The following is an 11,419-nucleotide window of genomic DNA, read 5'->3' as shown; positions in this document are numbered from 1 at the left end:
AGCTTAGTTTTTCTTAAATGGTGGGCTCTATTAGTGGCCCAACACAATAAACGTAAACCCATCAATCGGGTGGGCTGGACAAACAACACAGGCATTTCACTGGAGAGAAGTCTGGCAAGTGTTTTCGTTCGTTTGACTGAATTTCAGGGGAGCCGGAAGACCATGTATCCCTCAAAAAAAAAAAAATCTATATGGACGAATGCTCAAAAAAAAATCTCTATATGGACGATGTTCTAAAAGAAAATCTATATATGGACGAAAATATGTGTTAGGTGATTGAAAAAAGAAAAGAAGCGAAAAGAAAAACAGCTAGATGACAATTAGACAGTCCTTAAATCTAAACTATTATAATTGGAGCCACTAAAACGGCTAGATGATATTTTGTTTCCTCTGGTTAAAGTAGCGATAGATGCATGCACATCTTGACTAGATTACTTTAGCCAGTAATCACATATGCACGCTGTTTCTTGTTCTGCTTTGGATTTTTTTTCAGGTAAGATGTATATGGCATCAAAGAAGGATTACACCATCGGAATTGCCCAACTCGAGAGGGTACATCGGGAACCAACATGAAGTACGTTGCTTGTTCTAGCAAAAGCCGCTAGATCATCACTAGCCCTATTCTCCAATCTATTGATATTATGAAACTAATCTTCCCAGTTCAGACAATCAGACCAACAATCACATAATCTCCTCAACAATACCTACGGAACCAAATAAATAACATGTTTGTTAGGTTGTTCCTCCACTGTTCGGACATGTTTGGGTGCTTCTGATCATTTTTGATAAATCTGTGACAGTTAGAAATTACAAGAGATATAAATCTTTTATCTTTTATATCTAAGTATAAGAAATCCACTACTTAATTTCTCTCAACATGCAAGCATGCCACATCATCACATCATTAATGTGTTCAGTGTTGAAGAATAAACTTAGCGCTGTTTAGTCGAGTCAAGTCTTAGTCTACTCCTAGTCTAGTCTTAGTCTAAGTCTTGTAGTGTACTCCAAGTCACATTCATGGAGGTGTGGGATGGCACAGTTTGAAGAATAGGTTTAGGGTTTCGTAGGGTCTAAGCCTCCACCTCTCCTCTATTTATATACTCAGACAGGTCAATACAATTACAATACAATACGGGTACGTAACCACACGTATACGTAATGGAGTCCGTTTCTAACACTCCCCCTCAATCTAAACTATTACATACAAGATTTAGATTGGACTTGAAATGGTCTATCATCTGTCGAGTCGCTGGCTTTGTGAACACATCAGCCAGGTGGTCATTGGAGGAGATGAACCGAACCTCGAGTGCACCTGCAGCAACCCGCTCTCGCACAAAGTGGAAGTCGATCTCAATGTGCTTCGTTCGAGCATGGAAGACCGGATTCGCCGTGAGGTACGTGGCCCCTAAGTTATCACACCAAAGAATGGGTGTACGCTGCTGAGTAACGCCGAGCTCCTTGAGCAACGAATCTACCCAGATAGCTTCAGCAGCGCCGTTTGCCATTGCCTTGTATTCAGATTCGGTACTCGATCTCGAGACTGTAGGTTGCTTCTTCAAACTCCAAGAAATCAAGTTCGGTCCAACAAACACAGCAAAACCACTCGTGGATCGACGGTCGTCCACGCACCCGGCCCAGTCAGCATCAGTGAATATGCTAATGCCAGTGAAAGGGGATCTACGAAACTGCAAGCCTGTATGCAACGTTCCCTTCACGTATCGCAGAATACGCTTTACTGCCTCCCAATGAACATCAGTGGGCTGTGAAAGAAACTGATACACCTTGTTCACAGCGAACGAGATATCCGGTCTGGTGAGTGTCAAGTACTGTAAACCACCAACAATGCTTCGGTACCTGAAAGAATCCTCGGTGCCAAGCAACGTGCCAGTACTTCGCGACAAACTCTCTGACGTCGGCAATGGTGTGGGAGTGGACTTGCAATTCTCCATGTTAACTCTATGAAGAAGATCCAACGCATACTTCCGTTGGGTGACGGTCATCCCCCCTGAATTGTAAGACGCTTCCAATCCAAGAAAGTACTCTAACTTGCCCATATCCTTGATAGGAAAAGTAGCAGCCAATGACTTGACCAGACCATCAACAACAACCGATGTGGAGCCAGCAATAACAATATCATCAACATAGACCATCATATAGATCTGAACTCCTTCCTGCAAGAAGATGAACAAGCACATATCAGCTTTGGAAGACTCAAAACCAAGCTGCAGGAGGAGCTGACTGAGGCGCGCATACCATGCATGGGGTGACTGCTTCAGACCATACAAAGAACGCTGAAGTTTGCACACATGAGAGGGATAACGATCATCCTCGAAGCCAGGGGGCTGCTGCATGTAAACATCCTCTGATAGGAAACCATGGAGGAAGGCATTGCTGACATCAATCTGTCGTAGACACCAATCTCGAGAAACAGCGAGAACTAGGCGAACCGTAGCAGGCTTCACAACCGGGCTAAACGTGTCACCATAATCAATGCCATGCTGCTGAGTGAAGCCGCTAGCAACCAAACGAGCTTTATGCTTGTCAATGCTACCATCCGGCCGATGCTTGGTCTTGAAGATCCATTTACTGCCAACAATGTTGACGCCGGGGGGGTCACGGTACGAGAACCCATGTTCTAGTATCACGGAGGGCAGCGATCTCGTCCGCCATAGCAGCACGCCAAGCGGGCTCATCCAGCGCATCACGATGTGACGTCGGTGGAGCAAAGAAGGCTCGACGACGGGGATCATAACAAACCGTCCCGTCCGTGTACGTCTTCTCCTTCCGCGTAGCGTCGCGGTTACGCGTCACCATCGGGTGAGCAACAGCAGGGACCTCGGGCAACCCAGCCGGAGGTGCCGCGACGGGTGACACGGCAGCAAGCGACACGGGCTGGGCCGAAGTGGCGGGCGACGCGGAAGCATCGGGCGCCGGGGGCGACACTGTTGGGAATATGCTCTAGAGGCAATCATGTATGATGTAATTCCCAATGTATTCATAAATATTATTAAGTTGTCCTTATTTGAACATCTGATATGTATCATTGAATATGTGATTTGATTGTGGAACTATGTATTCATGTTGTTCATACTAAATTGTCCTTAGTCATTGAGGTTGTGCTGGACACATAACCTAGACTAATGTGAAAGTTGGCTGATGACTCGGTTCCACTTGTCATGGGCATGGTGATGTCATTCCAGCTTACACGGACTCGGCTAAAGAGTTTAGCGAGTCAGACTGACCCATATTGAGATGCAACGAGTAGGTCGTCATTTGCATGTCTCAATCAATGTAATCCTTAGACCTGAGGTTATCGCACAATCCGAGTTGTGGATCACCAACTTAGGTTCTGTCAAACGTTGTTCCGTAACAGGGCAGTTATAAAGGCAGAGTTCGGGTTGACTGAGAATCAAGCTGTGTGATGTGGATAACCAAGATGGGATTTTGCCCCTCCGACTGGAGAGATATTCTCTGGGCCCTCTCGAGTGATATGATTCGGGAAGCATGGCCATGCGCGACTTGGTTAACTGTTAACCGGGTCGATCGACTAAGAGTTAGTCGGATGAATCGTATATCACAGATCGAGAAGAGAGTTGAACTATTAAAGGGATGACGATTAATCGCCTATAGTTCGACAAGGTATATCGTGAGGCAAAAGGGACTAAGACGTATGTCACATTGGAAGGTACGTCGTCATGACTCGATGGTACTTGGGAGTCGGCACGTTCTGCTAGGAGCCGCTACCGATTGATCGATTGTGAGTCGGACTCCAATCGTGTCCAAGTTGCCATGAGCCTGCGGGGTCACACACTTAAGAGCGGGAGCAAGTTTTTGGTCGGGTTGGACCCGAACTGGAATTGGGCTGACAATGCGAGTTGGACTCGCAGGGTGGATGGGCCACAAGGCTTGGAGCCCACTTCCACTCGATATATAAGCAGGGGCGTGGGATGCCTAAGGGGCACGGTTTTTCCACTCTCATGCGTTGAGAACCCTAGCCCGATTCAGTTCAACCGTCGCACCGGACCTAGCAGTCCGCCACCGGAGCTCCTCCTCGCACGTGTGGATACCGGCAGAGGTGCTGTACGTTCAACACTTCGACGATCGCGGGATTGGATCGGCTGGATCGGATCGAGGGACTGCACTGCATCAAGGCGCCGCATCAATAATCCGCAACTGCGCGTCTAGTGGTAATCCTTGTGGCCTTCTACCTCGGCTAGATCTTGGGAGTTCGCGTAGGAAAAGGTTTTTGTTTATCTCTACGTGCCCCTTCAGCGGCCGCGGGTGACGTCATGGGCTGGCCCAGCACAGAAGGGGCCGCAGCGCCAGCAGGCGCGGGGGCCTGCGACGCAGGTGCTGGCGCGTGCCCCGAGGCATGCACGCCATGCACGTCGAGCAGACGAGGGCTGGCCCCGCCGGGCACGTCGATCACCTGCACAGGAAGAAATTCGCCTACCACGGGCGGATCAGCGGACAGGTAAGTCAAGTCATAATTTCGCATAGGTACACTCGTAACCGGTTCATTAGAAGGAAAAGCGATGGAATCTGCAAGAGTGGACACATCAACAGAAACACCAGGTGTAGCACAAGGAAACACGAATTCATCGAAAACGACATCACGTGAGATATAGATTCTACCCGTAGTGCGATCTAAACACTTGTACCCCTTATGCATAGGACTATATCCGAGGAAAACACACATCTTAGAACGAAAATTTAGTTTGTGTGAGTTATATTTGCGGAGACTCGGCCAACACGCGCATCCAAAGACGCGGAGAAAATCATAGTTCGGCTGAACATGAAGCAAGCGAGAGATTGGTGTATCTTTATTGAGAACCGGAGTGGGCATGCGATTTATCAAATAGCAAGCCATCAAGAACGCTTCATCCCAATAATGAAGGGGAAGCGAGGAGTGTGCAAGCAGGGCAAGCCCTGTTTCGACTATATGTCGATGTTTACGCTCAGCGACCCCATTCTGCTGAGACGTATGTGGACACGAGACACGGTGAACAATACCCGTGCGCTGGAAGTAGCGATTGAGACGATGATACTCACCCCCCCAATCGGACTGAATGGCCTTGATTTTAGTATTCAGAAGGCGTTCAACATAAGCCTGGAAAGCATAAAATACTTGTTCAACGTCAGACTTGTGTTTAAGAAGATAAATCCAAGTGAATCGAGAATAATCATCTATGAAACTAACATAGTACTGGTACGCCCCGGAGGACATACATGCTTTACCCCAAACATCAGAATGAACAAGTTCAAGAGGGGCAGTAGAAACACGAGAAGAAGCACTATAAGATAGTTGGCGGCTCTTGGCACACTGACAAGTATCACAAACCAAAGATGAATTATCCGAAGTACACGAAAGCTCATGAGATTTAACTACGGACTGAACTACATTATTTGTAGGATGACCAAGACGCTGATGCCATCGGGATGACGTGACAGAACTAGCGGAGGCATGACGCGACGACGATGATGCGCGAGCGAACGGGATGGGATAGAGACCTCCCCGGCTTCTACCGGCCAGCAGGATTCTCCTTATTACCTTGTCCTTAACAAAGAAAAAGTGACGGTGAAACTCAACAAACACGTCATTATCCTATACAAGACGATAAACGGAGAGGAGATTTTTGCTAAGATTAGGAACATGATGGACATTGTTCAATTTGAGAGATGAACCGGTTAAAGTCGAATGACCAATATGCGAAATAGACAAACCTGCACCATTGGCCACCTGGACCTGATCCTTGCCTCTGTAATGCTCGTGGACGTGGAGGCGCTCGAGGTCGCTCGTCAGATGATCCGTAGCCCCAGAGTCCATGAACCAGGGCGGGATCGAGTTGGAGGTCGTGGTGGTTGCGTTCCCCGCGCGTGAATTATATGCGCGGTAGTCCTGGTCGAAGCGGCTGCAGCACTCGTACGCTTTGTGACCCCAGTAGCCACATATCTGGCAGCGTGGCCTCCACTTCTTGCCGTTACCGCCCACGTTGTTGCGGCCGTTGCCGCCGTTGCCGCCATTGCGGCCATCCTAGCGGCCTCCTCCGTCGTTGCCTCCATAGTTGCCTCCATTAGGGCGGCCCTGCCCTTGCTGGCCACCATTGCCAGGAGGATGATTCCCTCCACCTTGATGCGGTGGAGGATACTCTAGTGCACGCTGGCGGCCAGGGTTGCCGTAAGGGGCGCTGTAGCCACGCTGGGCGGCGTTGAGCCTGCTGAGCCTGGAGAGACTCGTACGAGAGGATGGCGGAATAGAACTCGTCGTACGGGATCGACTTGCTGCCGAAGGTGAGCGTGGCGGGTGTGTGTGCGCGCGCGCGTCTCACCCTTCCTTCACTGTGTGTGTGTGTGTGTGTGTGTTCACCAAAGTGAGAAGGCTAGAGGGTCTGGGCTCACCCCAGCACAACGGGGCAGTGGAGAGGCGCAACCAAACGATCGTCGGCATGGCTCGGTCGCTGCTCAAGGCCAAGCGCATTCCCGGTGAGTTCTGGGGCGAGGCGGTCACCACGGCCATCAAAGTTTCTACAATACAATTTCATCATATGTTTTCAATTTTGGATAATCTTTCGTTGCTAATCTTCTATATCTAAGTAGGAGAAACTCACTACTTGATTTTTCTCAGCATGCAAGCATGCCACATCATCACATCATTAATGTGTTCACACCTATTTAGTAAAAACTCATATTTTTTTCACACGCATGCAAGTATTTCACATCAAGTTTCTACAATATAATTTCATCATATGTTTTCAATTTTGGATAATCTTTCGTTGCTAAACAATTTGACTCAGGTATGTTAACTAAAAGTTTCCGCAACAATGTGCGGGGCATCATCTAGTGTATGTAACAGGCTGGTACATACATGACACACAACATGAGAGTCTAACTTTTACTTCATTTAGATTGCATGTTGTATCTTCAAATAGTTAAACATTAAAACACGTCTTTGAAGATATTTAGGACTTTCATATCTATCAATCCAACCTGTCGACAAAATATATATTTTCCTAGCAGGTCTGAGATTTTTTTGTTCTACAATACGGTGTGCGGAGACCTTCTTCCATGTATGCATTTCTATGGTCAATATTGGTGTGAGAAATGTTACGGCGACGGTGATCATGAACTGGTTCAGATTGTGTAGTCCCTTGTGGGTTTCGGGTCTATTGCTTTATGGTCTTGTTTTCTAAAAAATAGAAGCACCAATATTTAGATGGTATGCACTGATTTATGGTCGATTCTTCCTTTTCGACATAACTTTTTTGATTTATGGTTTGTCCTCATAGAATAGAAGTATCGTTCCATGTGAGATAAATATCATATTAACACCATCGTGAAACAGTAGGCGGCATTATTCATCATGTCTTTCAAGCCACAAGTCGAAAATGTCTCAAACAAAACCATATAGAACAACTGGCTGGACTGTTGCGCACTTTAGGTTTATTTTCGGTATGGAATTGCACATTGGCATTCTTGCCTCTCATCTCTCTGTGAGATTGTTTTCACTGGATTTGTGCAATTGATTAGAGGTTGTTGTGATAAGTAGCTTTTCATTATAGATATTTTGTACGAATGCCTCCCATCTCTTTCACTATTTAGGCACTTTAGGTCGTTTCTTGATCCCGACACGCCTAGTCGCCTGCCCTAGAAAAGGTCGAAACTTTTCTTTGTCTAAAGCTGGAAAAATTAGATTTAGTCAAGATTCCGCAGGGCAGGTGCAATGACCGTGAATGTTCTAGAGAGTGATGAAGTGGCACAGCTTGCGCCACGTCATCCGTTGGGGGCAGTTCGGAACGATGACATTGTTTCTCTGGTTCAGTCCACGCAAAGTCGCAAATACAACCCACCGTACGCGTCGTGGACTGGTCATGGTCTACAGGCTACCGCTCCATGCAACGCGTCCATGCATCATCTCATCTCCTCTGCTTTTCATAATCTTCTCCAGCGAGCAGCGAGCCTAGGAATCCAGAGCGAGCCACACCAGCTTCTGAATGTAAAACCGTTGGCAACAATGGCGCCATCCCCACGAGCCACGCGCAGCCTCCTCTTTCTTCTCCTTCTCCTGGTCGTCGCAGCCAGAGCCGCCGACCCTGTGCTCAACGACTGCCCGAGCAACACGAACTACACCAGCGGCGGCGCCTTCCACGCCAACCTCGACGCCCTCCTCTCCTCCCTACCCGCCGGCGCGGCTGCGGCGTCCGGATTCGCGAAGAATGCCACCGGCGCGGCGCAGCCGGACGAGGCGTACGGGCTCGCGCAGTGCCGCGCCGACCTCAACGCCACCGACTGCCGCAAGTGCCTCGACGACTCGGTGCGGGACATGGCCACCAAGTGCTCCGGCCAGAAAAGCGCCATGCTCATCTACGACGGCTGCCTGCTCCGGCATGCCAACGCGAGCTTCTTTGGCGTCGCCGACACGTCGGTGGGGCTGTGCCTCGTGAACTTGCAGAACGCCACGCAGCCGGAGCGGTTCATGCCGCTGCTGGGCACGCTGATGAGCAACCTAACTCGAACGGCGGCTTACACGTCTCCGCGGATGTTCGCTGTCGGCACGACCAGCCTCACGCCGTTCCAGGATGTCTATGGCATGGCGCAGTGCAGCCGGGACCTCGGCGCCAACGACTGCAACGGCTGCCTCGTGGAAGCCATGTCCAGAATTCCCGGCTGCTGCAACGGGAAGCAGGGTGGCCAGATCATCTTCCGGACCTGCTCCATCCGGTTCGAGATGTCCGCTTTCTACAACGTCCGGGCCGCTGAGGCGGCGATGGCGCCGCTGCCGCCTGCTGGCACCGGTAACACTAGCGATAACTCCGGCCCAGCAAGCACCGGTGAGTCATGGTCTTCGTTCTGGGTCAACTTTGTTTTGTTTATCACGTTAACAATTGACATGTCTCGACTCCAGTCCCCATCCTGAACAGTTTTTCTTCATTATTCTTTTTGACCTCTTCATTCAATCTACTCTCTTAAAGCATCGTTGTTGAAAGTTCAGGCAACAACTGAAGAGGAACAGGAAACTATTCTTAATGAGACTATTCTTACTTTCTGAGAAATAACGAACGTTTACCGTCCGTCCGTGCAGGAAGAGGTGGCACAGTCAAAACAGCTCTCGCCGTCTCAATTCCTGTTGCTGCTGTGCTGTTGGTGCTGCTGGTCATTGCGTTCTGCGTCCTCTCTAAGAGGAACAGGAAACCCCACAGGCATGTGCAGATTGCAAGCGCAGGTAAATTCATGTTTTTATTGTTGCTTCATGAGAGCAACTCCTGCATCTTTCGTAACATCGACCGGCCTCGCCGCATCATTTTGGATGTCATTCGCTTAGGGGTGGCCAGGTGGAAAGACGTGGGCTTTCTGCGAGATTAGTGTGTCTGTTGTAAGCGTGTTGTGGATTTGATTGTATTTTGTTGACGGTTTCTTCGGTTCTCCTCTTAATGAAAATAGGCGTGCAATCTCGCACGATTCCTAAAAAAATGTGTCCGACAAAAAGCGGTTAGGATATACATTAACTTCCATCTCTGAATTTTATTGTGAATAGATAATGGAAATGGAGACGAAATGATGAGTTCAGAATCTCTCCTGTATGATTTGAGTACTCTACAAGCTGCCACGGACAATTTCTCGGAAGACAATAAGCTTGGAGAAGGCGGATTTGGACCGGTGTACAAAGTAACTGAAAATTATTTTGAGAACTCTGCATTCTGAAAGAAAATTACTCGACGAAATTGCATGGCTAACCATCCGTGTATCAATTCGTTTGTTCTTCAGGGCATACTGCACGATGGGCAGGAGATTGCGGTGAAGAGGTTGTCGACAACCTCACAGCAAGGACATCTGGAGATGAAGAACGAGGTTGTCTTTCTCGCAAAGCTTCAGCACAAGAATCTAGTGCGCTTGTTAGGTTGCTGCATCGACGGGGATGAGAAGCTCCTTGTTTATGAGTTCCTCAGCAACAAAAGCCTAGACAAGATTCTATTCGGTACGTATAATGTAGCTAACTACTCAATTCATAAAATGGTAGCGGTACGTAGTATCGAACCACCATCATTCAATCTCATGTCATCACTTATATATCTTGCAGACCCTGGAAGGCAGCAAGAGCTCAGCTGGGGTAACAGACACAAAATCATCCAAGGGATCTGTCGTGGTCTTCTTTATCTTCATGAAGACTCGAGGTTGACCATCATTCATCGGGACCTCAAGGCGAGCAACATCTTGTTAGACCCCGACATGAACCCCAAGATCTCCGATTTCGGCCTCGCGAAGCTTTTTACAGTGGATGCAAGTGTCGGAAACACAAGCCGCATCGCCGGAACGTAGTGAGTTTTGCCGTCTCCGACCCCGAGTTCCGCCAGCAACATTAATTAGTGTCCACTTGAACTTTAATTTCTCATATATATCTCTGAATCCAGTGGATACATGGCGCCGGAATACGCACTACACGGCATCTTCTCGGCCAAGTCAGACGTGTTCAGCTACGGCGTCCTGGTTCTAGAGGTCGTGACAGGCCGCCGAAATGCTTACGGCCAAGATTACGAAGACCTTGTATCCTCTGTAAGCTCACAATTATTTCCATACCACTTCAATTCAGAAGCTTACGAATGACTCATCCTTGTCATGAAGGACAAGCAATTCAGTAACTCTGCACACGCATGGAATGGACAGGTGTGGAGGCACTGGAGCCGTGGGAACGTGTCGCGGTTGCTGGAGAGCTGCTCCGCCGATGGGCTTCGTCCGCAGGAGATGCTGCGGTGCATCCACGTAGCGCTGCTCTGCGTGCAGGAGGACGCGCACCTTCGGCCTGGCATGGCGGCCGTCGTCGTCATGCTGAACAGCCGTTCGATAACGCTACCGGCGCCGACAGCGCCTGCCTTCATTGTGCCGAGCCGTGTGGCGGCTAGAACCAAAGTTGTTCGTGCGCCATCAATAAATGATGCTTCTGTTTCTGATTTGGAGCCCCGGTGATGGCTTAGAATTGCAGCACTTCCCTACTCTTGCTCTACTGTGTTTGCTGATACGAATAGGATAACGGCTGTACGCAGATGCTGAATTATCCTCCGTTCCGAAAGGAAAAAATTCTCATGATGGCTGCCATTTGTTCATTTCCATCGCACCTGGCAAGTTGTAGTTGGCAATACTCCACTTCTCTCTGCGTTAGGATTCGTCTTTTTAAAGAATTGGACATACAGTTGTCTATTTTTTAAAACTTCAAGCAAGCAAGCTAGCATGCTCTATTTTATTGTAACTTCGGATAATCTATATGTAATTATCTTTTGTGTGTTACTATTTTTATGTACTCCGTATAACATTTTTCCTTGTGGGAATAAGAAATAAGAAGAAGAAAAATGTGCGTGTGCTATATTTTCATTGTGCCGAACCGTGAGGTTGGTGCGAGTGTGACTGCGGTGGCGAGGAGCACGACACA

General features: G+C 48.5%; 1 pseudogene; it reads left to right on the top strand.

Moving 5' to 3' along the window:
* The first annotated feature begins 7,844 nt into the window (after window positions 1–7,844).
* Window positions 7,845–11,079, top strand: LOC100826595 (annotated as a pseudogene).
* Window positions 11,080–11,419: the final 340 nt, after the last annotated feature.

The sequence above is a fragment of the Brachypodium distachyon genome, chromosome 1, assembly GCF_000005505.3.
Source record: "Brachypodium distachyon strain Bd21 chromosome 1, Brachypodium_distachyon_v3.0, whole genome shotgun sequence".
Classification (NCBI taxonomy): Eukaryota; Viridiplantae; Streptophyta; class Magnoliopsida; order Poales; family Poaceae; genus Brachypodium; species Brachypodium distachyon.
This window is presented reverse-complemented; position numbering and strand designations above follow the sequence as displayed.